The 12,915-nt window shown below is 39.1% G+C and overlaps 1 long non-coding RNA gene and 1 other non-coding gene across 3 annotated transcripts in view; one reads left to right on the forward strand and one right to left on the reverse strand.

The window, feature by feature from the left end:
• LOC136172001 (uncharacterized) overlaps nucleotides 1-12,915 on the forward strand; it is a 64,759-nt gene that overhangs the window by 51,027 nt on the left and 817 nt on the right. For both annotated transcript variants that reach the window (XR_010663949.1, XR_010663950.1), the window contains exon 2: nucleotides 10,722-10,821. This is a non-coding gene — a long non-coding RNA (uncharacterized lncRNA). The remainder of the gene's footprint in view (nucleotides 1-10,721; nucleotides 10,822-12,915) is intronic.
• LOC136172833 (U6 spliceosomal RNA) lies at nucleotides 12,069-12,175 on the reverse strand. The gene has a single exon (XR_010664153.1). It is a non-coding gene; the product is annotated as a U6 spliceosomal RNA (small nuclear RNA).

Here is a 12,915-nt window from a genome sequence, read left to right on the forward strand (position 1 = left end):
TCATTGGAAGAACTGATGCTGAAGCTGAAGCTCCAATACTTTGGCCACCTGATGCGAAGAACTGACTCCTTGGAAAAGACCGTGATGCTGAAAGATAGAAGGCAGGAGGAGAAGGGGATGACAGAGGATGAGATGGTTGGATGGCTTCACCAACTCTATGGACATGAATTTGAGCAAGCTCCAGGAGTTGGTGATGGACAGGGAAGCCTGGAGTGCTGCAGTTCATGGGGTTGCAAAGAGTCGGACACGACTGAGAGACTGAACTGAACTGTTCTGTGTAATCTGTCCATTAAGTGTTTTACAGTGATTGTTTTTTAATCTATGAAATTTCTAATTGGTTCTCTTATTATATTGCTATTTTTTGTATGGTGTCCTGTTTTTCCATAAAGTATCTATTCTTTAAAAAATTTGAGAGCAATGTATTTAAAAATCTCTCTAGATTGCTTGATTATCGTGAGTTTTAGGGGTATACTTTCTCTTGTTTGTTGTTTCTGCCTCTCCCCCTTTTAATCTTCCTCTTAGTAATTTATAATTTTTTTTGAGGTTATCATGAATTTTATTTTATTTTTAAAAATTTATTTATTTTTAATTGGAGAATAATTGCTTTACACTGTTGCGTTGGTTTCTGCCATACATCAACACGAATCAGTCATAGGTATACACACGTTCCCTCCCTTCTGAACCTCCCTCCCATCTATTTGTAATATTTTGACTTTGTTTCTGCAGCAGGGTTTCCCATGGAGTTCTGTGTGCTGTGGATTTGCAGGTGTTTCTAAGAGGTCAGCTTCACAGTTTGCTGTTGCCAAGATCCTGCAGGTTTCACTAATTATGGGAGAAATTTTATGTTGAATTTTTAGTTCAAGATTTCTGCATCAAATGTCACGCTGTGTGTGTGTGTGTGGTGTGTGCTGTTGCCTGCCTAAGGGTATATGAATAAATTAGTCCTCTCTTTAATTTGGTATTATGTAGGCAGAGAATTAACAGAATGGAGTAAAAGGTGATAAAATCTGTATCATTTATCTTAAAACTGTTTTCAGTTCCATATTTCAGTTTTGTTTCAAGGCAGTAAAAATTGAGCTCTTGCTTTTATTTGTCTATGTTGTTGTAAAGAGTTGAGCTTGTTGTTTTAAATCAGATCAGTAGTTCAATACTTGGGTAATTTTCTCATGCCTTCTCTATTAGCTGTTGCTGTTTTCTCCTTTGGGATAGAAGGCAGTGAGGCTTGAAGAATAGACTTCTTGTCTATAATTCACAGACTTGATTGGAATGTACTGGGAATTATCCTTGTGAAACTTTAATGATTCACTGCTTGTTGGGGAATTGGAAACTATTGATTCATGTTCTGCCTGGGGAGATGTTGCTTCTCTCTGCTAAGGGTGCATTAAAGAGTTGGGTTTTCATTCTGCCAAAAGTCAGACTGTTGCCCACTTTTAAATCTAGGATGCATGGAAGTCTTCCTCAGTTCTGGCAGATAAAGCTTTGATACAGTTCAGTTCAGTTCAGTCGCTCAGTCGTGTCCGACTCTTTGTGACCCCATGAACTGCAGCACGCCAGGCCTCCCTGTCCATCACCAACTCCCAGAGTCCACCCAAACCCATGTCCATTGAGTCGGTGATGCCATCCAACCATCTCATCCTCTGTTGTCCCCTTCTCGTCCTGCCCTCAATCTTTCCCAGCAACAGGGTCTTTTCAAATGAGTCAGCTCTTCGCATCAGGTGGCCAAAGTATTGGAGTTTCAGCTTCAACATCAGTCCCACAGTGAACACCCAGGACTTAGCTCCTTTAGGATGGACTGGTTGGATCTCCTTGCAGTCCAAGGGACTCTCGAGAGTCTTCTCCAACACCACAGTTCAAAAGCATCAATTCTTCTGTGCTCAGCTTTCTTTATAGTCCGACTCTCACATCCATACATGACCACTGGAAAAACCATAGCCTTGACTAGACATACAGAGCCACATATATTTCCACATCTTTCCCTCAAATGTTACCCAATTACACCAAACTTTGCAGAGGAATGATAGATTTCTCTGTTATCAGAGAACGTTTGACATCTGCATTGTTCAATAAGGAAATTACTAGCCACATGTGACCCCTGAACCCTTGAAATGTGGTTGGTTCAAGTTAAGATGCATTGTAATTGCCAAATACACAGTATGAAAAAGTAAAATATGTCATTAACAATTTTTGTATTGATTACATGTTGAAGTGACAGTATTTTGGGTATGTATTGGGATAAGTGAATAGTGTTAACTCATTTTACCTGTTTCTTTTTAAAAAATGTGGCTGGGAATTCCCTGGTGATCCACTGTGGGTTTGATCCCTAGTGGGGGAAATAAGCTGTGCAATGTGGCCAAAAAAAAAAAAATTTAAAAAGTGGCTAAGTAGAAAATTTAATTATTTAGGTGGCTAGCATTGTATTTCTATTGGACAGCGCTGCTAGCTGCTCTAGCATCTTACGAATAGGGAAACCCATAAATAATCTAATAAGAACTTATTTCAGTTTATTTTCACCCTGTGCTTCCATTCACCTTAAAAATTTTTTTTCTTTTCTTTTTGCAATATCATGATTTTCATATAAGTTAGTGCCACACTACTGCAGAGTAGGTTAACTTAAAGGGGGTCATATTTCACGTAAGTGAGGTTATAAGGTCAGCATATAAGATGAAAATTAAATATAGTCAAACTTACCCTTGAAAATCCCTTAGGAAGGCCTTAAGCTGCCCCGACACACCAACTTTTATTAAGTCTCAGCCAGATAATTGCTTCTGTACAGTGTGAGGGCAGACCTCTGTGTAATTTTTTTTTTTTTTTAATTGAAACCAGATGAAGTGGTTGGTTTGTGTTTGGTGCTATGTTATAGCAGAATATAAATCTTAAATCCACAGTCACCCTCATCGTGGAGAGATGCCTGCCTTGGAAAGTGGTAGGGAACTGGAGTCTGTGTGGGAGCAGTGAATTTACACTTCTTGCTTGCATGTGAAAAAAGGGGCAGGCCTGCTTTATTTCTCTCATTACCCATCAATCTTTCTGTTTCTTTCTCTTTATGTTTGCTAGGTTCTGATAAATAAATTTGCATCCTTTAGTATATAAAGATCTCTCTAGTTCTAATATTCTGTGGGTTTATGATTCTAAACATTCATAAAAAGCTATAATGAGGTTGCACAACAGTGGAAATATATTTAATGCCACTGAAAAATACAGTTAAAATGGTAAATTTTATGTTTTATATGTATATGTGTGTGTATATATATATATATATATATATATATATATATATATATAAATAACAAAAAAGTCTTAATTCCATTTGACTCCATGATTACATTTGGTGGGGTAAGAATGTAGAACTTGGGAGTCAGAATCAGTGAATGCAGATGTTTACAGATTGGGCTCTTCAACAGCGAACTCCGAGACTGAGTTTAGCATACAGGATATTTATTGTAAAAAATTCTCTTTGGGGGACTTCCCTGTCAGTCCAGTGATTAAGATTGCATGCTCCCAATGCAGGGGGCCTGGGTTCTATCTTTGATTAGGCAACTAGATCCTGCATGCCATAACTAAGACACAGGCAGGGCAGTCAAAAATAATAATAATAATAATAATCTCTTAGAATCAGTACCTATGGAAGGGAGAAGAGGGATGCAGGAGAGGGCACAGGGAAAAGCTACACTGTGCTACAGGCTGTATAACAGACTCAGTCAGCCTTCCGGGGCTCTGGAGCAAAACTGGCCTTACAGAGTTGTCCCAGCGCTAAGCTGAAATGTCGTTGTTCAGTCACTAAGTCGTGTCCGATTCTTTGCCACCCCATGGACTGCAGCACACCAGGCTTCACTGTCCATCATCAACTCCCAGAGCTTCCTCAAACTCATGTCCATAGAGTCAGTGATGCCACCCAACCATCTCATCCTCTGTCGTCCCCTTCTCCTCCTGCCTTCCATCTTTCCCAGCATCAGGGTCTTTTCCAATGAGTGGACTCTTCACATCAGGTGGCCAAAGTATTGGAGGTTCAGCTTCAGCATCAGACCTTCCAGTGAGTATTCAGAGTTGATTTCCTTTAGTATTGACTGGTTTGATCTCCTTGCAGTCTAAGGGGCTCTCAAGAGCCTTCTCTGGCACCACAGTTTGAAAGCAGCAATTCTTCGGCATTCAGCCTTCTTTGCGGTCCAGCTCTCACATCTGTACATGACTACTGGAAAAACCATAGCTTTGACTATAGTAAGGCCTTTCTACCTAACTTCAGTAATGTGGGCTGTCCCTGGAAGGGTGTAACTATGGATGAGGTAGCTGTCTGCAGCAAAGGCAATTCCTGCACGGCTGTCTGCAAGCAACTCTCTGATAGCTGGGACAAGTCCTCCCTGAAGGGAGATCTTCACAGTGCACTCAAGATGTTACCACAGAACTTTTTCTCTTGCAACCCAGCATCTATTTCACCCTTCAAAGCTGCACTCTAAATTCCTTTAGAAGAATTAATTCTTCTAAAGCATGAGCTTCTTTGTGGAATAATATATTACATGCACTGTCCTCCTTCTGAACTTAAAAAACCAGTCAAGGTCTCTCTTCCTGAACTTCAAATCTTGTAGAAAATACTTAACCGAAGATGAAAAACAGGTTGATGTTCACACTTTACAGACTAGAGGATGGAGTCATCCTTGTTGCCCTGGTTCCAGCCTGTCTCCTTCAGCTACATTCATTCTTTCAATATGCCTCTAATTAATGCTCCCCCTTTTGGGCTGAATTTAGCAAATTTCTTTGGCTTGCAACCAAATCATCCCAACTGACATGCTGGGCTTCAGATCGTGACTCCACCACATGCCAGTGTTTGTATCTGTTTGCCTCGTTGGCATGCGAGACCTTAGTTCCTGACCCGGGATCCAGTGCATGTCCCCTGAAGTAGAATCTCAGATTCTTAACCACTGGACCCCCAGGGAAGTCCCACCAGTGTTTGATCTTAACTCTCTCTGAGTCTTGGTTTTCTCATCTGTAGTAAAATCTATCCTGTAGGGTAGAGCCAGGGTAAGGGACGGTGTATTGACTCAGAACCGTAACTAGTAGTCTAAAAAGTTTATACAACTAATAAAGACAAGTCTCTAGCACCCCCCTACCCCAGTTTACACTGAGTTACTCTACTAGAATACTAAGTGCTGTATGTGTTAAGAGCGGGAATAATGACGATTTCTTGTTTGCCAAATCTCTTTTGGGGACAGGTTCTAATATCACCTCTTCAATACTGCTGTTCTCTATAGGGCTTAGGGGTGACACTATTCATGATACTGCAGCATAAATTAATGGAACAAGGGAGGAAGATGGTAACCTGTCTTCCAAGAAATGTTGAACCAATGTATAATCAGACTGAAATCTTAAAAAAATAAAATATGTGACTTCTCTAGCAGTCCGGTGGTTAAGACTCTGCCTTCCAAGGCAGGGGGTACACGTTCGATCCCTGGTTGGGAATTAAGATCCCATATGCTTTGTGATGAGGCCAGGAAAAAAAAAAAATCCACAATGTCCAAGGTGGTTTACAGTGAAATCCTTAAAAATTGCTGATTGAAGAAGATGACTAATAACTGCTTTGAGATTTAGATGTATTAAATAAAATCTGTTTTGATGGGTATTTTTCATGTATAGAGATACTGTGATTTGGCCTGTGTTATATTCAATTTGGTGTGTAGGTGACAACATGTGGGATTTTAATTGGATTCTCTTGTACCTTACCACAAAAACAAGGATGGGGGGAAAAATGAAAAGATTCATTAATAAAGCTCTTCAGATACAGTAACTTTTAGACATTCCTCCCCTGCACCTCAAATCAATCCTCACTGCCAACATCAGAATACTTAGATGTTTTTTTGAGTTGAATTATTGATGTCTTTGTCTTCCTTAGACTACAAGTGAAAAAAGTTGAATGAAAAATTGAATGGTTACTACTGAAATATTTACCGATGGAAGGATATGATGTCTGGGATTTGTTTCAGAAAATGTGGGTGGGGGCAAGTAGCAGGTAAAGTAGATGGAACACGACTGATTTCAGTTTAATGTTTTGGGGGGCTGGGTCAGGGTACCTGGCTTCACTATTTTATTCTGCCTACTTTGTATATGTTTAAAATTAGTTACACTATTTTTTTTAATTGAATGATTACAACTAATAGTTAAAACATGTATGTATGTGTGCTAAGTTGCTTCAGTTGTGTCTGTCTCTTTGTGACCCCCATGGACTGTAGCCCACTAGGTTCCTCTGTCCATAGGATTCTCAAGGCAAGAAAACTGGTGTGGGTAGCCATTTCCTACTCCAGGGGGTCTTCCTGACCCAGGGGTTGAACCCGTATCTCTTATGTCTCCTGCACTGACAGGTAGGTTCTTTACCACTAGCTCCACCTGGGAAACCTCTAAAATATGTATGCACAAAGCAAAGACTGGTAGAGAACACAGAAAAATGAAGAGTTGTGTTAGAGTAGTTAATTATGGTTGATTATTTTAATCAGCTTCAGTTTCACCATCAATCCTTCCAGTGAATATTCTATTTCCTTTAGGATTGACTGGTTTGATCTCCTTGCAGTCCAAGGGACTCTCAAGAGTCTGCTCCAACACCACAATTCAAAAGCATCAATTCTTTGGTGCTCAGCCTTCTTTATGGTTCAACTCTCATATCCTTACAAGACTACTGGAAAAGCCATAGCTTTGACTTTATGGGCCTATGTTGACAAAGTGATGTCTCTGCTTTTTAATATGCTGCCTAGGTTTGTCATATCTTTTCTCTCAAGGAGCAAGCGTCTTTTAATTTTGTGGCTGCAGTCACCGTCTATAGTGATTTTGGAGCCCAAGAAAATAAAATCTGCCACTGTTTCCAGTTTTTCCCCATCTAATGAAAGTTAGATATTATTTTTATATATTACATTAGGAGAGATGAAAATGATGGACAGTACTCCATATTTTAAAGAATATAGAGAATCGGGAATGCTTAAATTATTGTTAGGAATAGAAATTTGTACGACCATGGGGAAGGCATTTCTTCTAGATATGTATTCAAAGGAAGTAAATGTGAAGAAGGAGGTTCACTACAGCATGTTTATAAGTATCAAAACACTAAGAAGATCCTAAATGTTTACCAACTGGTTAAGTAGACTATGGTTCATTCACACAATAGACCTCAAAAAGAATTTTTTTTAATTAATTTAACTTTTATCACCAGCCCAGGTTGGATGCATGAGACAAGTGCTCGGGCCTGGTGCACTGGGAAGACCCAGAGGGATCGGGTAGAGAGGGAGGTGGGAGGGGGGGATCGGGATGGGGAATACATGTAAATCCATGGCTGATTCATGTCAATGTATGACAAAAACCACTACAGTATTGTAAAGTAATTAGCCTCCAACTAATAAAAATAAATGGAAAAAAATTAATTTAACTTTTTAATTAATTTAAATTAATTTTTAATTTAATATTTTAAATAAATACAGCTAAATCTGTATTTATTAACATTGAAAGAAGTCAGAGAAAAAATTAGGTTTCTTAACAGTATTATATGATTTCACATATATAAAAATAAAATGCACATCTCTATTTGTATATTAGATAGTCTGAAAGAATATATACCAAACCGATCATTCTATTTGAGGAAAAAAAGGGAGGGTATCAGTTATCATCTTTTCACATGTAAATAATAGAAAATATAAGCACAAATGTACTTAAATAATAAATGGAATATATTGACCAAGTAAACAAAATGTTCAGAGATGAAGTGGGCTTTTGGTAAAGGGTTGATGCAGGAGTTCAACAGTGTAATTCAGCTGCCAGCTTTTTCTGTCTTGCCCTTGCCTTCAAAGGGAAGGGTAAGAGGACATCATGTTAAGTGAAATAAATCAGATAGGAAAGGACAAATACCATATGATTTCACGTATATGTGGTACCTGTGTGAGTGTGTTCAGTCACACCTGATTCTTTGTGACTGCATGGACTGCCGCTGGCAAGACTCCTCTGTCCATTGGTTTCTCCCTGCAAGAATACTGGGGTGGGCTGTCATTTCCTCTTCCAGGGGATTTTCCCAACCCAAGGATCAAACCCATGTCTCCTGCACTGACAAGCGGACTCTTTACCACTGAGGAACCTAGAAAGGCTAAACTCATAGGCAGAAAGTGGAATGGAGGTTGGCAGGGATTGTGGGTAGGAGGGGAAATGGGAGTTGTTGTTTGAAAATAGTATAGTTTCTTTTTGCAAGATGGAAAGAGTTCTAGAGATCCGTTGCACAATAATGTGAATGTGAACTTTAAAATGGTTAAGATGTTACATTTATGTATATTTTCCCATAATTAAAAAAAAAAATACAATACCACATCAAAAAAAGTAAAAGCCTCATCCCAAGGAGGGCTCCCCCTGGTGGTGGAAGGGTTGCTGGCGCATTAGGGCGTGGGGCTTCTTCATTCAGGCCCTGCCAGAAGTACTGGTTTTCCTTTTTCTCTTTGTCAAACAGCCGCCCTAGGCTTTGCTCTGATTGGACCATGATGGTATGTAGGGTCATGTGTCTGCTCCTGAATCATCCTAGGGACCTCTCCGTAAATTTTGGGAGCAATTTTAGTTGTCACAGTGATTGTTTAGAATATGGGCCAAAGATAATAGATTTTTCATAATGTATATTGTTTTTCAGTCACTAAGTTGTGTCTGACTCTTTGCTACCCCATGGGCTGTAGTCTGCCAGCTCCTCTGTCCATCACCAACTCCCATAGCTTGCTCAAATTCACGTCCATTGAGTCGATGATGCCATCCAACCATCTCATCCTCTGTCGTCCCCTTCTCCTCCTGCCTTCAATCATTCCCAGCATCAGGGTCTTTTCTAATGAGTCGGCACTTCAAATTAGGTGGCCAAAGGATTAGAGCTTCAGCTTCAGCAAAGTGTTTCAAATGAATATTCAGGAACAATTTCCTTTAGAACTGACTGGTTTGATCTCCTTGAGGTCCGAGGGACTCTCTCAAGAGTCTCATAATGTATGGAACAATCCAACATTACAGATTTTCCCCTTATCTTGCATGGTTTTTAATGTCCTGTTTGACATTAATGTAGATTTTTGAAACATGTTTATAATAATCTGAACCTAGACCTTAACTTCATTTTATATATGAACATGAACTACTTGTTTATGGTCTTAATATGAATTGAATTTTAAGATGGGAGAATTATGGGTAAATTGAGAGAAAATAGTATTTTGTTTCATTTGGAACTTAACCAAGAGTTGCTCATTACTTCAGAAAATCATGTTTTGAACAGCTGACACCATTTCTGAATATTGCAGTTCACACTGCATAATGCAATTCACATTGCATATTTTATCTCTGAAGCCAGGATGTATCCTACAATCAATGACATCTCAGATGAAATACTCTACCAAATCTTAGTCTGCCTTTGTAGCTGTTGCCTTCACTTCTCACCTGGATTCTTATGACAACCTCTCCAGCTGGTCTTCCAATCTACTCAACAGAGTGGCCAGATTTTTCCTTTAATTAATAAAATGTGGGTCAAAGCATGTCATTCCTCGCTTCTCAACCTTCTAACATTGCATCATTTTACTCAGAGTGCAAGCTTTACAATGTTCTTTGAGGCCCTGGGAGATGTGGTTCTGTTTCCTCTCTGACCTATCTCCTACTTCTGCTTTCTCTCCTACTCCTCACTTCAGGCCTCCTCACTGGCTACTTACAGCCCAGATGCTCACCATGCAGGCTTCCGCCTTTGATCATTTGCATGGCTATTCCCTCTGCTTGGATACTTCCCCCAGAAGTATCATTCATGATTCATTCCCTTTCCTTCTTCAAACTGAATGTTACGGTCTGGGTAGTAGTCTTGACCACTAGTTTAAATTGCAACTCATTACCTACTTCCCTACTGTTCTGAATGCTGGGTTTTCCTTACCCTGTTCTACTTTTTACCCCAGTAATACCTATCACCTTACAATGTAATATATAATTTACTTACGTCTTCCGTTGTATTATGCCAGTTGTTTGTTGTTTGTATCCCACTACCCTGTTAGAATGTAAGCTCCATGAAAAGGGATTTCTGTCTGTTTGCCCCATAAATTTAAGCCAGGGCCTGACACACAGTTCTCAAAAACTGTCCAACAAATGGTGATTCTGCCATTAGGTACAAACATCCAACTACTTCATTATATCTTTTATTACAGTTGTGCCCAAGCATTTCCATATTGAAATACATAACATTTCATAAGGTATTATTTTCCTCTTATTTCGCCTTTATATTATAGCATTATGTTATAATAGAAGGTATATCACAATACATGACCTATTGATTTTACAAGTCAGGATGGTAAGGCAGTGTTATGAAATGCCTGTTATAATATAAGGGTTTGGATGTCAGTGTTAAGAATTGCCAGTTTAGACCATTCCAGAAGCTATTTCCGAAGCTGTGAGTGGAGATAATCCCACCCAAACTGCCTGGCTGCTTCCTGGATGGAACGCGTAGAGTGGATGTTGGCCATGAAACCACAATGTTGATCACAAGGAGGAAACAAATTTCATTGTCTAATTTTACTATACTTTCATATTGTTCATATTATTTGAATATTTTACAGTGAGTATTCACTCTTTTTGTAACAAGCAAAACCAATAAGGATATTTTCACTTAAAAAAATCTACTGTAAAATATAGAAAAAGAGAAAGTAAAAATCACCCTCTCTCCATAGATAACCACTACTAACTTTTTTTTAATACTCTTTTGTTTTCAGGCATGGATCTATAGCTTTTCTATGATGACTCTGAATAACAGGAGTTGGTGATGTCCTTTGTCAAGATTATTCTGGCAGCCACCTACATGTTGGATGGAGGGTAAGACTAGGTTGTAACTTAACAATGGGGGTGGAGAGCCTAGAGTGGGCCAGTGGCTAAGAATGGGAACGGATACATCTCAGAGATACTGTAAAGGAAATATGCTGCTGACTAGTGATTAGTGAGTGTGAGAGCAGCGAGGATTGTGTGTGTGTGTGTGTGTGTGTGTGTGTGTGTGTGTGTGTGATCTGGGTATTCCAACTTTGCTTTCAAGAATATTGAATACTTATATGTGTATGGCTGAGTCCCTTTGCTGTTAACCGGAATTTACCACAACATTGTTAATCGGCTATACCCCTATACAAAATAAAAAGTTTAAAGTTTGGGAGAAAAAAAGAATTTATTTGTACTAAAAAATAGATTATTCAAAATTAAAAAAAAAAGATTATTAGAGATGAGGGAGAAACTTTTGTCTTCTTTTGGGTTTTCCTGCTGTTTCTTTTTACAAAACAATAACCTCCGTGTATGAAGTGTGAAATCTGATGATTATGATGTTTGTATACCCCTGTGAAATCATCACCACTATGAAGATAATAGCCGTATTTGTTATCCCCTCAAATGTCCTCTTATCTTTTAATCCCTCTCTCCCTTCTCTACTCTTTGATTAGTTTGCATTTTACAGAATTTTGTGTAAATGGAATCATACATTATGTACTCTTCTTTTCTCTGGCTTCTTTCACTCAGCATGATAATTTTGAGATTCATCCAGCTTGTTGTATGTATCAGCAGTTTGTTCCTTTTTTATTGCCAAACAGTATTCCACGGTGTGGATATACTATACCAAAATTTACCTGTCTATTCACTTGTTAATGGACATTTGGGCTCTTTCCAGTTTTTGCTATTACAAATTAGTCTGCTGCAAACATTCATATACAACTTTATTTATATATATATATATATATGCTTTCACAACTTTTAGATAAATACCTAGGTGTAGATTGACTAGGTCATATAGTAATTATTCCTCTGTTGTAAAAGGGTCACTTTTATCTTCTTTTTTGGTAACCCTGACCAATTTAGTATTGCAGTTTTTTATTTTTAGATTACTAAAGGTCCTAGCTTTTTTTTTTTTTTTATTTTTCAGTGGGTTTTGTCATACATTGATGTGAATCAGCCATAGAGTTACACGAATTCCCCATCCCGGTCACCCATCCCACCTCCCTCTCCACCCGATTCCCCTGGATCTTCCCAGCCCAACAGGCCCGAGCACTTGACTCATGCCTCCCACCTGGGCTGGTGGTCTGTTTAAAAATATGGAACGCTTCACGAATTTGCGTGTCATCCTTGCGCAGGGGCCATGCTAATCTTCTCTGTATCGTTCCAATTTTAGTATATGTGCTGCCGAAGCGAGCACAAGGTCCTAGCTTTTTTCCAAGTAAATGATGGAGAAACAAAAATGAGACTCTGGTGGTCAGCTAGGTTTTTCTTTTCTTTTGAGTGAGCATGGCTCTTATTCACATGGGAGATTACATAGACTTAATGGAGTCCCACAATGCCAAAGCAAATTCACTCTTCTGAGATGCAGTAGTAAACACACAACAGGCATAGGGTAGGAGTGTGAGGATGAAAGGGGGCTGGTAATTGGTATTCATTCAAAGAAATTTCTCTGCCATGGTGGAATTTCCGGGTTGGGCGTGGGTGAGATGAATAAGCTAACTTTCTAGCTGCTAGTAAGCAGCTAGCCAACAGGAATTCTGGGAGGCTGTCAGGAAAAAGCACACGGCCCCAGGACGACAGAGTTCCTGGGAAGACTGAGGAATTCATAGTAGCATTCCCCATCCCCTGACATCCGCTTTCTACAACTATCTTTCCTTTTATTTTGACCTTGTGTTTCCTGTTTCTGTCCATTTTTTAAGAACTGAGATCCAACTCCTTTTAGTTTTATGTGTGTATTAAAATACATGTAACAGGGATTTCCCTGGTGGTCTGGTGGTTAAGAATCTGCCTTGCATTGCAGGGTATGCAGGTTCGAGCCGTGATCTGGGAACTAAGATCTCACATGATGCAATGAAAATCCCTCATGTTGCAACCAAGACCCATCACAGCCAAATAAATAAATAATACACATAACATAAAATTGACCATTTTAACTAC

Source organism: Muntiacus reevesi, chromosome 7 (genome assembly GCF_963930625.1).
Source record: "Muntiacus reevesi chromosome 7, mMunRee1.1, whole genome shotgun sequence".
Classification (NCBI taxonomy): Eukaryota; Metazoa; Chordata; class Mammalia; order Artiodactyla; family Cervidae; genus Muntiacus; species Muntiacus reevesi.